At 54.0% G+C, this 10,472-nt stretch overlaps 1 long non-coding RNA gene across 1 annotated transcript; it reads left to right on the plus strand.

Moving 5' to 3' along the window:
* Positions 1-1,302: 1,302 nt before the first annotated feature.
* On the plus strand, positions 1,303-5,092 carry LOC134473592 (uncharacterized). The gene is made up of 2 exons (XR_010043903.1): positions 1,303-1,949; positions 2,214-5,092. It is a non-coding gene; the product is annotated as an uncharacterized LOC134473592 (long non-coding RNA).
* The last annotated feature ends 5,380 nt before the right edge of the window (positions 5,093-10,472 follow it).

A 10,472-nucleotide genomic window follows, 5' to 3' on the forward strand; every position in this document is an offset into this window, starting at 1 on the left:
GTGATTATTAGGGAGTCACATTATTCTATATACCCTTGTGTGTATTTTCAAGCACTTCATAGTAAAAATACTAAGTGAATATGATGTCACCACCATGCATGGATAGTAATTCTAAACTCTCTATGGAAGCTCTAAATCATCAAAAAAAATAGTTTTGTTAAATTGCCTGGCTCCATCTCCCGCCCAAGGATCTCAGTCTGAGGCTTTCCCTTTGCTAAAAATGCAGACTGTTAGACCAACATGGCAGTGCACATCCATAGCCCTAGCACTCCGGAAGGCCGAGTCAGGAAGGTCACAAGTTCAAGCCCAGCCTATCTCAAAACAAATTTTTTTTTCTTTTTAAAGGGTTGGGGAATAGGTGAGGGATTTAGCTCAGTGGCAAAAGTGTCTGCTGGGCAAGTGCGAGATTGTGAGTTTGATCCCCAGTACCAAAAGAAAGAAAGAAAAAAAAAAAAAAAGAAGAAAGGGTTGGGGGTTTAGCTCAGTGCCAAGGCTGTGGGTTCAATGCCCATTACTGTGTGTCTGTGGAGCTGGGAGTTTGCTCTGATCCTATTCTTCTCGGCCCTAACCGAAATTTACTGAAACATGAGAAATATGTACCTTGGTGTTTTTGAATGTTGTACTAATCCTAACACTGGCAAACAAGACCATAGGTTAGGGGGCCAGGGATTTAGCTTAGCAGAGTGAGCACTCTCCTAGCAAGCACGAAGTCGTGAGTTCTATCCCTGGTACCAAAAAAAACACCACTGGTTAAAGTCCCAATAACACAGGTTGTTGGGACCCCTCTCTGCCTCTCTGGGATACATGCCTTCACGATCAACCATTTCATCCATTCACCAAGAACCAGTAAATAACATCACCAAAAACATACAGCAAGTGCTGACTTATGGTAACACATCTAACATCACCCAATCCCGTGTTCATTTCATAGGTGAGGAAACTGAGGCACACGAGTTGTCCGCAGTTCCCAAAGCCAGTAAGCAATCTAGAGAGACTGGAACAGGGTTTTTACTGCTGTCCTGCCGGCGGTTTAGACAGACACACTTTTTGAATCCCGAGTTCAAAGCCGGATATTCAGCAGGCGCTCAGTACTGACTTCCCTCCCACCTTCACCCCTGGCTTTCGGGTGGCCCAGCACCCCTCCCTTCCCGGCTCAGCAGACCCACCGGCTCGCTCCACTTGTCCGGGATTGGCCGCCGCGGGACGGGGCGGGGCGCAGGTGAGGGGGTCGGTGGGCGGGCCCTGCGGGGCGGTGGGCGTGGCCGGGGCGTGGCCGCGGTTCCGGGCCGGAAGCGGAGGAGCGGCGCTGGAAAGGTGCCGCGGACGGACTGGCGGGCGGGCGGACGCCGGTGACGACAGCCGCTCGGCGAGGGGCGCGCGGCGCTGGCCTTATATGGTCAAGCGCTGCGACGAGGGGCGTCGACCAGCCGGCCCCGCCCGAGGCCCGCCCGATTCTGGGGGCCCTACCCGACAGGGTCCCACCCGGGCTCAACTTTGGGAAGTCCGGGCTTTCCTTCTCCGGACCTGGCTGGGGCGCTGCCTTGCCTCTGTGGGCGCGTTTATCCTGCACCCCACCGCCCGCAGGCCCTCACTAGGGGTGGGAGAGCAAACTGGAAAGGACCCCTCCGTGGCACAGACAGCCGCAGATCTGGAGGACGAGCCACTCACTAACGCGGGAAGGACGTCTCTGGCCCCAGGCGGAGCCCTGGACCTGGCTGAACATTGGCCTCCTGCACAAGTGTTTGGTTAACTGCGCTGCTGTTGCCCGGCTTTACCCATTGCAGGAAGGCCATCCATCAGGAGGCACCTCTGGTCACCTTACCTCCTGTGTTTCCCTTCAAGCGCTCATGGCAGCCCAGATCCTTAAAATCCCAGCTCTATCCGCTGCTCCTCTGCTATTCCCACGCATTCCTGGGTCCTGACTGTCCTTGCTCGTTGCACGGGCCACTGTGAGTTCTCCATTCCCTGCTGCACCGCGCTATCCAGGAGAGTCCCAACACCTGCCAGTTGCCCAGGAATAAATCCCCCAGAGTTCCTTGCATGAACCTTGCTCCCAAAAGGACCTCCTCGCTCCCTGGAGGGATGCTAGACTTAGATTTAGTGTCTCCCTGATGGGCATAGCATCCTATAGCTCCTAACTCCTGGGTAAGCAATCCTCCAACTACTTCCCAACTGATTAACTTTTTTTTTTTTTTTCTTTTTTTTGGTACCAGGGATTGAACACAAGACTGTGCTCCTGCAAGGCAGGCGCTTATGCCGCTGAGCTAAATCCCCAGCCCCTGATTAACCTGTTTGAAATTCAATTTCTTCATCTGCAAAATAAGGATAGAATAATCCACACCTTATGCTTTTTGTGAAAAATCTAATGAGTTAATATTTGTGAAATGTTTAAGACAATGTTTAGTAGGGCTGGGGATTTAGCTCAGCGGCACAAGTGCCTGCTTGGCAAGTGCAAGGTTGTGAGTTCAATCCTCACTAACAAAAAAAAAAAAAAAAAAGAAAGAAGAAAAGGAAAGGAAAAGGAAAGAGAGAATAGACAGTGCTTGGTACATAGAGACCATGCACATGCTGTGGATTGCAGGAGGTGTGGACTCTTCCTCTCCAGCTGGGCATTCCTGATGCCTGGCATACAGGAGGCGCTGAATTGGTGTCTGCGAGTGAGGCAGAGGAGAGGAGGTCCTCAGGGCTTCATGGCAACTAGGAGAGACAGAGGGTAGATGCTTCTGAGACTTCAGGAGGTGAAGCAGTCACTTCCAGTGACAGAACAAATGGAGAGTCGGCACTGGGGTGACTATTATGTGCTTTCTTTAGCACTGAATGCCCCATGCCCCAGGCATCTCTTTAGTCTTAAGCCAACTGGGGCGATGGCAAACTCCAGACCAAGTTCTAACCCCTGGGCCCTCAGGCTTGTCCTACTCTCTGCTTCCCTGGGCCACCCCTATTAAAGACACAAACTCTCCTGCATGAAGGCCTGGGAGACTTAGAAGACTCCTCAAAACACTCACAGCACAAAGGGGTGGGACTGGATCTGGGTGTGGTAGGGCAAACCTGCAATCCCAACCGGGGCTGGAGAAGCTGAGGCAGGAGGATATCAAAACACTGTCACAAATAAATGGGCAGAATGAGGGTAGCAGGGGTTGCAAACCTGGGGCAGGAAGGCCATTTACCCCAATGAAGACCCACAGGGCACTTCTTTGCCAGGCCCTCTGCCCAGCACTGGGACATCCCCTCCCCCTGCCAGTCCAGTGGGGCACAGATGCATGGACATGGTGCCTCTGAGGCTGATTCATGGATCACTGGAGGAGGGAGGGAAGAGGGAGGGGTTAGCTGGGTTTCAGAGGAACCCACTCCTGACCTGGCCACTCACCAGCAGGCCAGCAGTCTGTCACCTCCCCTTGCGGGCCCCGGATGTCTTCTGTCCTTCACTAAGTGGAGTAGGAGCTGCTCTTGGAGCCCTTCCTGACCCTGAGGTTTGTGACCCAAGCAGCAGAGTTCTGGGAAATGCAGCCTGTCAAGAGGGAATAAAGGCTGAGCTGGCCTGGGTGGGTGAGGGCAGCCAGATGGCCTGGCCCCACTGCACAACAGTCTCATCCTCTCAGGATGGCCCAGTGGAGCCACCCAGCTGCACATCCTCCTGGGCCCCTGTCCAGGGAGTTGGCCTCTCCCTGTTACCCACAGCTCCCAGGGAGCAGGGCCAGACATGGAGGCCACCTTCCTTCCCCTTGGCTGTGGAGGAGGTCCGAGGCTGGCCGGCTGAGGCTCAAGCAGTCAAGACCAAGGACTGAGCAGACGCTGTGGTCCCTGGGCAGCCTGTCCCACACCCGTCTCTCCCCTTGCTCGCTAGATGGGGCCTCTGTTTCCCAGTCCGGGTCCAGCCTTGGTGGCTTCCTTCCTTTCCCACCTCAGCATCACAGGATCTTGGAAGATGGGAACTGATCTGTTGGAAGTGAAGTGGAAACCACGAATACATTGCAGGACAGCAGGACCCAGTGGCTGCCACACGCGTCCTGCAGAGAGGGAGCAGGGCTGGGGCAGAGGACTGGTGAGAACAGAGGTGCCGGGTTGGCCCAGAGGAGGTAGAGAGGTGGGTGAGGAAGGTGTTCAGGGCAGATGCAGGGGCCAGAGTCAGTGACCCCAGGTGAAGAGGCAAGTCCTCCCATCTCACCCCAGTCCCCAGGCCTGATCTGGGCCTTCATGTGGACCTGGCTGCAAAGGACACAAGAATTCAGGGCCCAGAACTTTCTTTTTTCCTTTCTTTCTTTTTTTTTTTTCTTTCTTTTTTTGTAGTACCAGGATTTGAACCCAGGGCTTCACACTGAGCTACCTTCCCAGCCCTTTTGAAAAAGTTTTCTTTTCTTTTGCGACAGGGTCTCAGTAAGTTGGGGAATTGCCACTGGGCTTGAAGTTTCATCTCAATTACAGGCCAGGCTGGGGCCACCATGTTGAGCTGGGGACCTGGAACTTTCTAAGGCAAAGGTGTATGGGACAAAGAGGTGACTGGGTATGGGAGACAGCCAGGACGTTCCTGCAGCTCAGCCTCCCTGCCCCCAAAGTAAACTGGCAGGTGGGAGGTGCAGGTGGAGCTCTGCAGGCTTCAGGCTGGGGACACTGCTTCCCTGCCCTCAGGACAATAACAGGCTCCCTTTGCCCTGGAAATCCCACCTCTGTAAAGTCTTAAGTGAAGAGAGCTCTATGCCCAAACACAGTTTGCTCCTACATTTACACAGGGAAAGTAATTAATGGAAAAACACCTAAATGTCCCACACTGGGGACAAGGGTAACAATGTGCCCCTGGCAGAGAGACCTCTGGGTCTGAGAAGTGCAGTGGTCCAGGTTTAGTCCTGCCCCGCCCCTTCCTAGCTGTGTCCCCTGGACCATAAGTAACAGCTAAGTTAGGTAGGAGTCTATGCAGGCAGACGGGGCTGGGTGCTTGGAGGAGTCGGGGCAGAGAACAAGAACACATCAGGACTGGCTGGAGGTGCATCCCTTGAAGGCCACGCTTCAAGATAAAGATGGAATGACCAGGCCTACATGCCTCCCCAAGGGGTAAACAATACATTAAAGATGATACTGTATTTGCTGTCTGATACAATTGTGGCGTGGCTGAAAAGAAGTATGAAATATAAATGACCTTTATTTTAAGAGTGTGGGGAGAGACCCCTGAACCTCCGGGGTCTGGCATTGTCTCCGGGGGGCTGGCATTCGGAACTGGCATTCTCTCCGCCAGACACATGGTATGGGGCATACATGTAGCTTAGGTTTTGGGTGGTGCCTAGGGGGCATTAGTGATGCACAGGTAGCCCATTGGTATTCATTTTGTGCCACAGGTAATTTCCCAGGGGCGGGGAAAGGTGACCTCAAGATAGAGCCCCTTGGTCCCGCCTCCAAGACTTTACTGGCTAGTGTCCCAACTGGGGCAAAATCCTTTCACTGCCTCCTGGTCCAATAAAGTCTAGACAGACATCAGTCATTCAAGTGAGTGACCAGGACCCCCTGACCCATCCCTTCCCAGAAAAGTTTTGTTGTTTCCGTGGCCACTTGCTACATGACCTGATTCAGCACTGGATCAATATTACCTAAGCAGCCAGGCTTATAAACTTACTGGTTGGTCACAATCTTGACCCACGTTGTACCCACCTCAAGATTTTGCTCCATAAAACTTTGAGAAAGGGGGCTTGTGGGCAACCCACCTTCAGGTCCCCTCCTGTCTCTCAGAATAAACCTTAACTTCTGCTGTTTCATAGAATTCATTCTTCAGTTCTGGGGAACACAAACTTGGTATATCTGATATCTAACAGATTGAGAGCTATATTATTTCTTGCATATCACCATGATTTTTGTCATAAACTGGAATTGATTATGGGACCTCCCTCCTCAGCTTACCTGGGCATTAAATGAGTTAATATGAGCTGAGTGTGGTGGTGCATTCCTGTAATCCCAGCTCTTGGGGAGGCTGAGGCAAAAAGATTGTAAATTTGAATTCAGCCTGGGCAACTAAGCAAATCTTTGCCTCAAAATAAAGAAGAAGAAAGAGGCTAGGGATGTAGCTTAATGTGAAGGCCCAGGGGACAATCTCCAGGATAAAACCAAAACAAAACAGAGTTAATATGCTGGAGTTACTGGAACCAGCCCAGCAATCTGTATGACACTTTTATTGTTAAATTTGTAAACTTTTGTCACGAGCTGACCTGTGCCCATGCAGGGGTTGATGCCACAGCCCCCCTGTGCTTTAGAATGTGACAATATTTGGAGACAGGGTTTTGTTTTTGTCCTTTTGAGACAGGGTCTTGCTATGCAGTTCAGGCTAGTGTTGAGCTGACTTTGTAGCCGAGGGTGGTCTGGAACTTGCAAGGATCCTCCTGCCTCAACCTTCTGAGTGCTGCTGTTACAGGCATGAGCCACCACGCCCAGCTGGAGACAGGGGTTTTAAATGAGAGATTATGTTAAAATGAGGCCATGAGGGTGCACCCTAATCCGATCTGATGGGTGGCCTTTATAAGAAGACATTTGGACTCAGAGAGACACTAGGAACATGCCATATAGGTTAGCAGGAGAGTGGGTGGCCAGCCCCGAGCTGAGGACAGAGGCTTCAGGAGAAGCCAGCACTGCCCAGCTGAGCTTGGTGTTTCAGCCTCCTGACCTCGAGAAAATAAATTTCTATTGCTTAAGCCTCATCTTTGCTATTTTGTCAGAGCAGCAGATGAAGGCAGGTGCCTGCCACTCAGTGATCACAGAACTTTTAACAGGCACTTGCCACATGGCTGCGTTAGGCCTTGTCCGTCTCTCCACCTCCAGAGGGTTCTGTCCTATTGGAAAGATAAAAACAAACAGACCATGATAACCAGGGAAAGGACCAGCCCTATGCTGGGTGGGTGTGGCCCCCAAGGCTGCCTCCAGCCCTGGGGGGCCTCACACACTTACACCCCACCCCCTGCATCCCAGCCTCACCCCTAGGAAGGACTGTGCATCCCTCTAGCTGCTAGCACCCCGATATGGAAAAGCGCTCCTAGACGCTGGCCAGGGCAGTGGGGGCTGATGGGAGGCTACTCCAGCCTTAGGAGTGGGTCCAGAGCTAAGGGAAGCTCCTGCTTCCTTCTGGGATGGGGGATCTCATATTTGATGTGAAAAGCGGTGTCCTCTGACTCTCCCAGGGACAACAATGTGGCCAACGGTCAAGCCACCCTAGGCCTATTCCCTGAGTGTGGCTCTGGGTGGCTGTGGCCACCTCTCCGGGCCACGGTCTCTTATGGGAAATGGGAACAACAGTCCCTGCCTGAGGTGGGGGTGGGAGGTCAGGGAAAACACAGGGTGACAGGCAACTACCCCTGCGCTCACCTGTAGGCAGCCATGGTAGTACCAGCATGGTTAGCACACAGCAGCCCATAGCAGCCTGAGTGTCGGAGCTCCCAGTGATGCCCCCACCGGTGGTGAGAGGAGGCAGTCGGAATGGCTGGAGGTGGAGAATCAGAAGTCGGTGAATTCCAGTAGGCATTCTCCAAGGGTGACATCACCACTGCCGGCTCCCCAGGGCTGCCCAAGCCTAGAGGGAGGGGGCAGTGGCAAGGGCCAGGGCTGGCACACCCGGCCCAGTGTGAGCCTGGTACTGAGCCAGGTCCTCTCCCTCCCCTGGTGGGTGCTGGGCCTTATCTTGGGAAGCTGGTGTTTCCTGTTTGAGCTGCAGCTTAGAGCAGCAGAGCTGGGGAGGGAAGCATTAGCCCCCACGAGGTGACACAGTACTGCCACTTGCTGGGCCACTTAATCCTCCCCAGGGCCTAATTTGCAGAGAACACAGTTGGGGCTCAGATTGGTGAAAACTTTTGGCCCAGAAGGCAAGTAGTCTTGCTGGTAGGTAAGAAACAGAAACTTTGGGGTGAAACACATTTGGGTGGGAGTCGGAGTTCTGAGATTCTTTCATGCCAAGTTACACTCTTGGAGCCTCAGTTCCCCTCATCTGTAAAATGGTGTAATAGCAGTCCCTGTCTTTGGAGGTTGTTGTGAAGACCCAGTGAGATCACATAGGTGATTCGCTCTGCGGGTGCGGGCCACCTTCATCACCCCTCTACCGCTATAAAAACCGAGCCTTGGGGTGAAGAGGCAGCTTGCATGCCGTCACACAACTAGTGGGTCCCAAGAGTGGGATGTTCCTGCCCAGATTTCCCGTGGAGCTGCAGACCCCAGCCCAGGCCAGGGTGTTCCGGGCAGTGGGGCGGAGCTGTGGCAGCATCCTGCCTGCACAGGACATAGGATGTCAGCATTGTTTTTTAATTTTTTTTTTTTTTTTTTTGTCTTTTTCCTTTTTATCGGTACCAGGGATCGAACTCACGACTGCCTGCTTGCAAGGCAGGCACTTGTGCCGCTGAGCTAAATCCCCAGCCCCGTCAGCATTGTTTTTAGCAGCCCAGGGTCCACATGAGCGATTTCCGAGCCCAGCTAGAGCTGGCTTCACTTTCCAGAAGAAACTTTCCCCAGGTGGCAAGGCGGGCCCTGGCTGGGCAGGGACTGCTGGGAAGGGCAGTGGTGACAGCACGGTCAACATCCTCTTGACCCCAGCGGTCCTGGACCGGGAGTCCACTTTCTCCTGCAATCTGGGGGAAGGGCCCTCTGCACCTCCTTGTTGCTTTAGGGTGGCAGTCTGGGCACAGGTTCAAGTCCGAGGCCTACACAAAGGCATCTTCCGAGACTCAGCAAGGCTCTCCTCCCTGTGCCCTCAGGAGGGGGACTGATGGTAGCCTGGTCCTCTCACTCCTGACAGCCACCAGGAGCCACCCACAAATTCTTGCTCTGGGGTCTTTGGTACATAAACTCCTTGTAGGTGTGGTCAGTTTCTCTATGTTCTGCACAGTTAAAAGGAAGTCATGGTAGTGACCACAAAACATCTCAAATGCTGGGGGAACTGGGCACCAGAATAATGGGGGGAGGCCACACCCCAGGATGCTCTGCAGCTGAACCTGCACCTTGCCCCCTCTGTGGGCTTCCCCAGCTGGGGGTGACAGGCTTTAAGCAGCTGTGACTCCTCTACCCCTACCCGGAGCCCTACAAGGCACCCAAGACCTGCCGCCAGGGCCAGTGTGGCCGGGTGAGGGCAGTGCTGTGGAATTAGGGTCACTGCAGACTCTACTCACAGCCAGTGACTCAGCCAGCGGCAGCCTGGGTCCCAGAGACTGCCAACCTGGGACAGCTCTGGCCATGGCCACAAGCGCCCCTCACCTGGCGAGGCACCTTTTAAGGCTGGGGAGCTTGGGGCAGGGGGAAGCCCGAACGTGGTACCAGGCCTCTGCTGACTTTTACACCCTCAAAGGTGAAGTGGTTGGACCTCCAGCCTGGATTCATATTCAGCAAAGTCACTTTTAGATGTGACCTTGGGCAAGTCAATTTCCCTGAACGGGTTTCCCTTATAATGTGGAAATAATCCTTACCTCACAAGAGTGGAATTAAATGAGGTAATGCATGTCGAAAGCGCTTGGGGAAGGGCACCTTTTAAGGAGCGGCGGGGGGTGCCACAGGAGGGCCTGCCCCTGCCCCACTCACTGGGTGCCTGTGACTCAGCCTGTGCTCAGCATCTCTTGTGTAAAGTGAGCCCGCCTGCCATGTCAGCTCATCGGGACGTCAGACTCACTGTTCCGTTGTTCTGACTTGGCGGCAGGTCTTACTATGTAGTTGAGGCTGGCCTTGCACTCACTGGGTAACCCAGCCTGGCCGGCACTAGGATTACAGGCTATACAACCACGCCTAGCTCAGCCATGCTTTATATGGTGGGAAGGGAGGAGGTGGGAAGGAGAATCCTGGCCTGGGACCCTCAAGGCCACTCCATGTCACTGATCCATGAGTTTGAACGTGCTTGGTAAATCCGTGCAGGTCTCCCATGGGACAGCTGAATGAGGTCCTTAAAACCCCCTCACGGAGCTACTGAGGGAGGCACAGGACATGGGTGGTGCCTCGTTCCGCTCACAGCCTGTGCCCTGTGCAGAGGTCACCACACAGACTTCCTTTTCCACTAATGCCACTTGCAGATCACAGACCAGGGTCTTTCAGAGGCCACGAGTCTCTCTACTGAGCCGTGATAGCAGCCTTCCCAAGGCAGTTCTGGGACCTAAAGGGGACAGGGCGAGCCACTGGGAGGACACATGGGCCCTCGGTCAGCATGCTTAGGGCAGAAGAGGAGGGTGACAGACAGTGCAGCTACCGAGTACCCAAGACCTGCAAGCACCAGCATGGCTCTCAGCCCTGGGAAGGAGAGGCTGGGCCTCCGCTGGTGGAGGGAAGCTGGGGACCAGGAGAAGCTGAGGTGCAGGCTGGCACAAGGCCCAGGACTTCCCGCAGCGACGATGGGAAGGAAGGGGCTGGCATCTGAGTGGCCAGGAGCCAGCCACTGGAGGGAGAGTCCAGAGGATCACTTCTAAGAGCTTAGGTTTCAGAAGCAGCACACAGGGCAGAAACCCGCAGGCAGCCTGTGAGCTCGTCTCTGTCTGGGA

Source organism: Cavia porcellus, unplaced genomic scaffold, assembly GCF_034190915.1.
Source record: "Cavia porcellus strain 051 isolate PalLab524CR breed Dunkin Hartley unplaced genomic scaffold, mCavPor4.1 scaffold_27, whole genome shotgun sequence".
Taxonomy (NCBI): domain Eukaryota; kingdom Metazoa; phylum Chordata; class Mammalia; order Rodentia; family Caviidae; genus Cavia; species Cavia porcellus.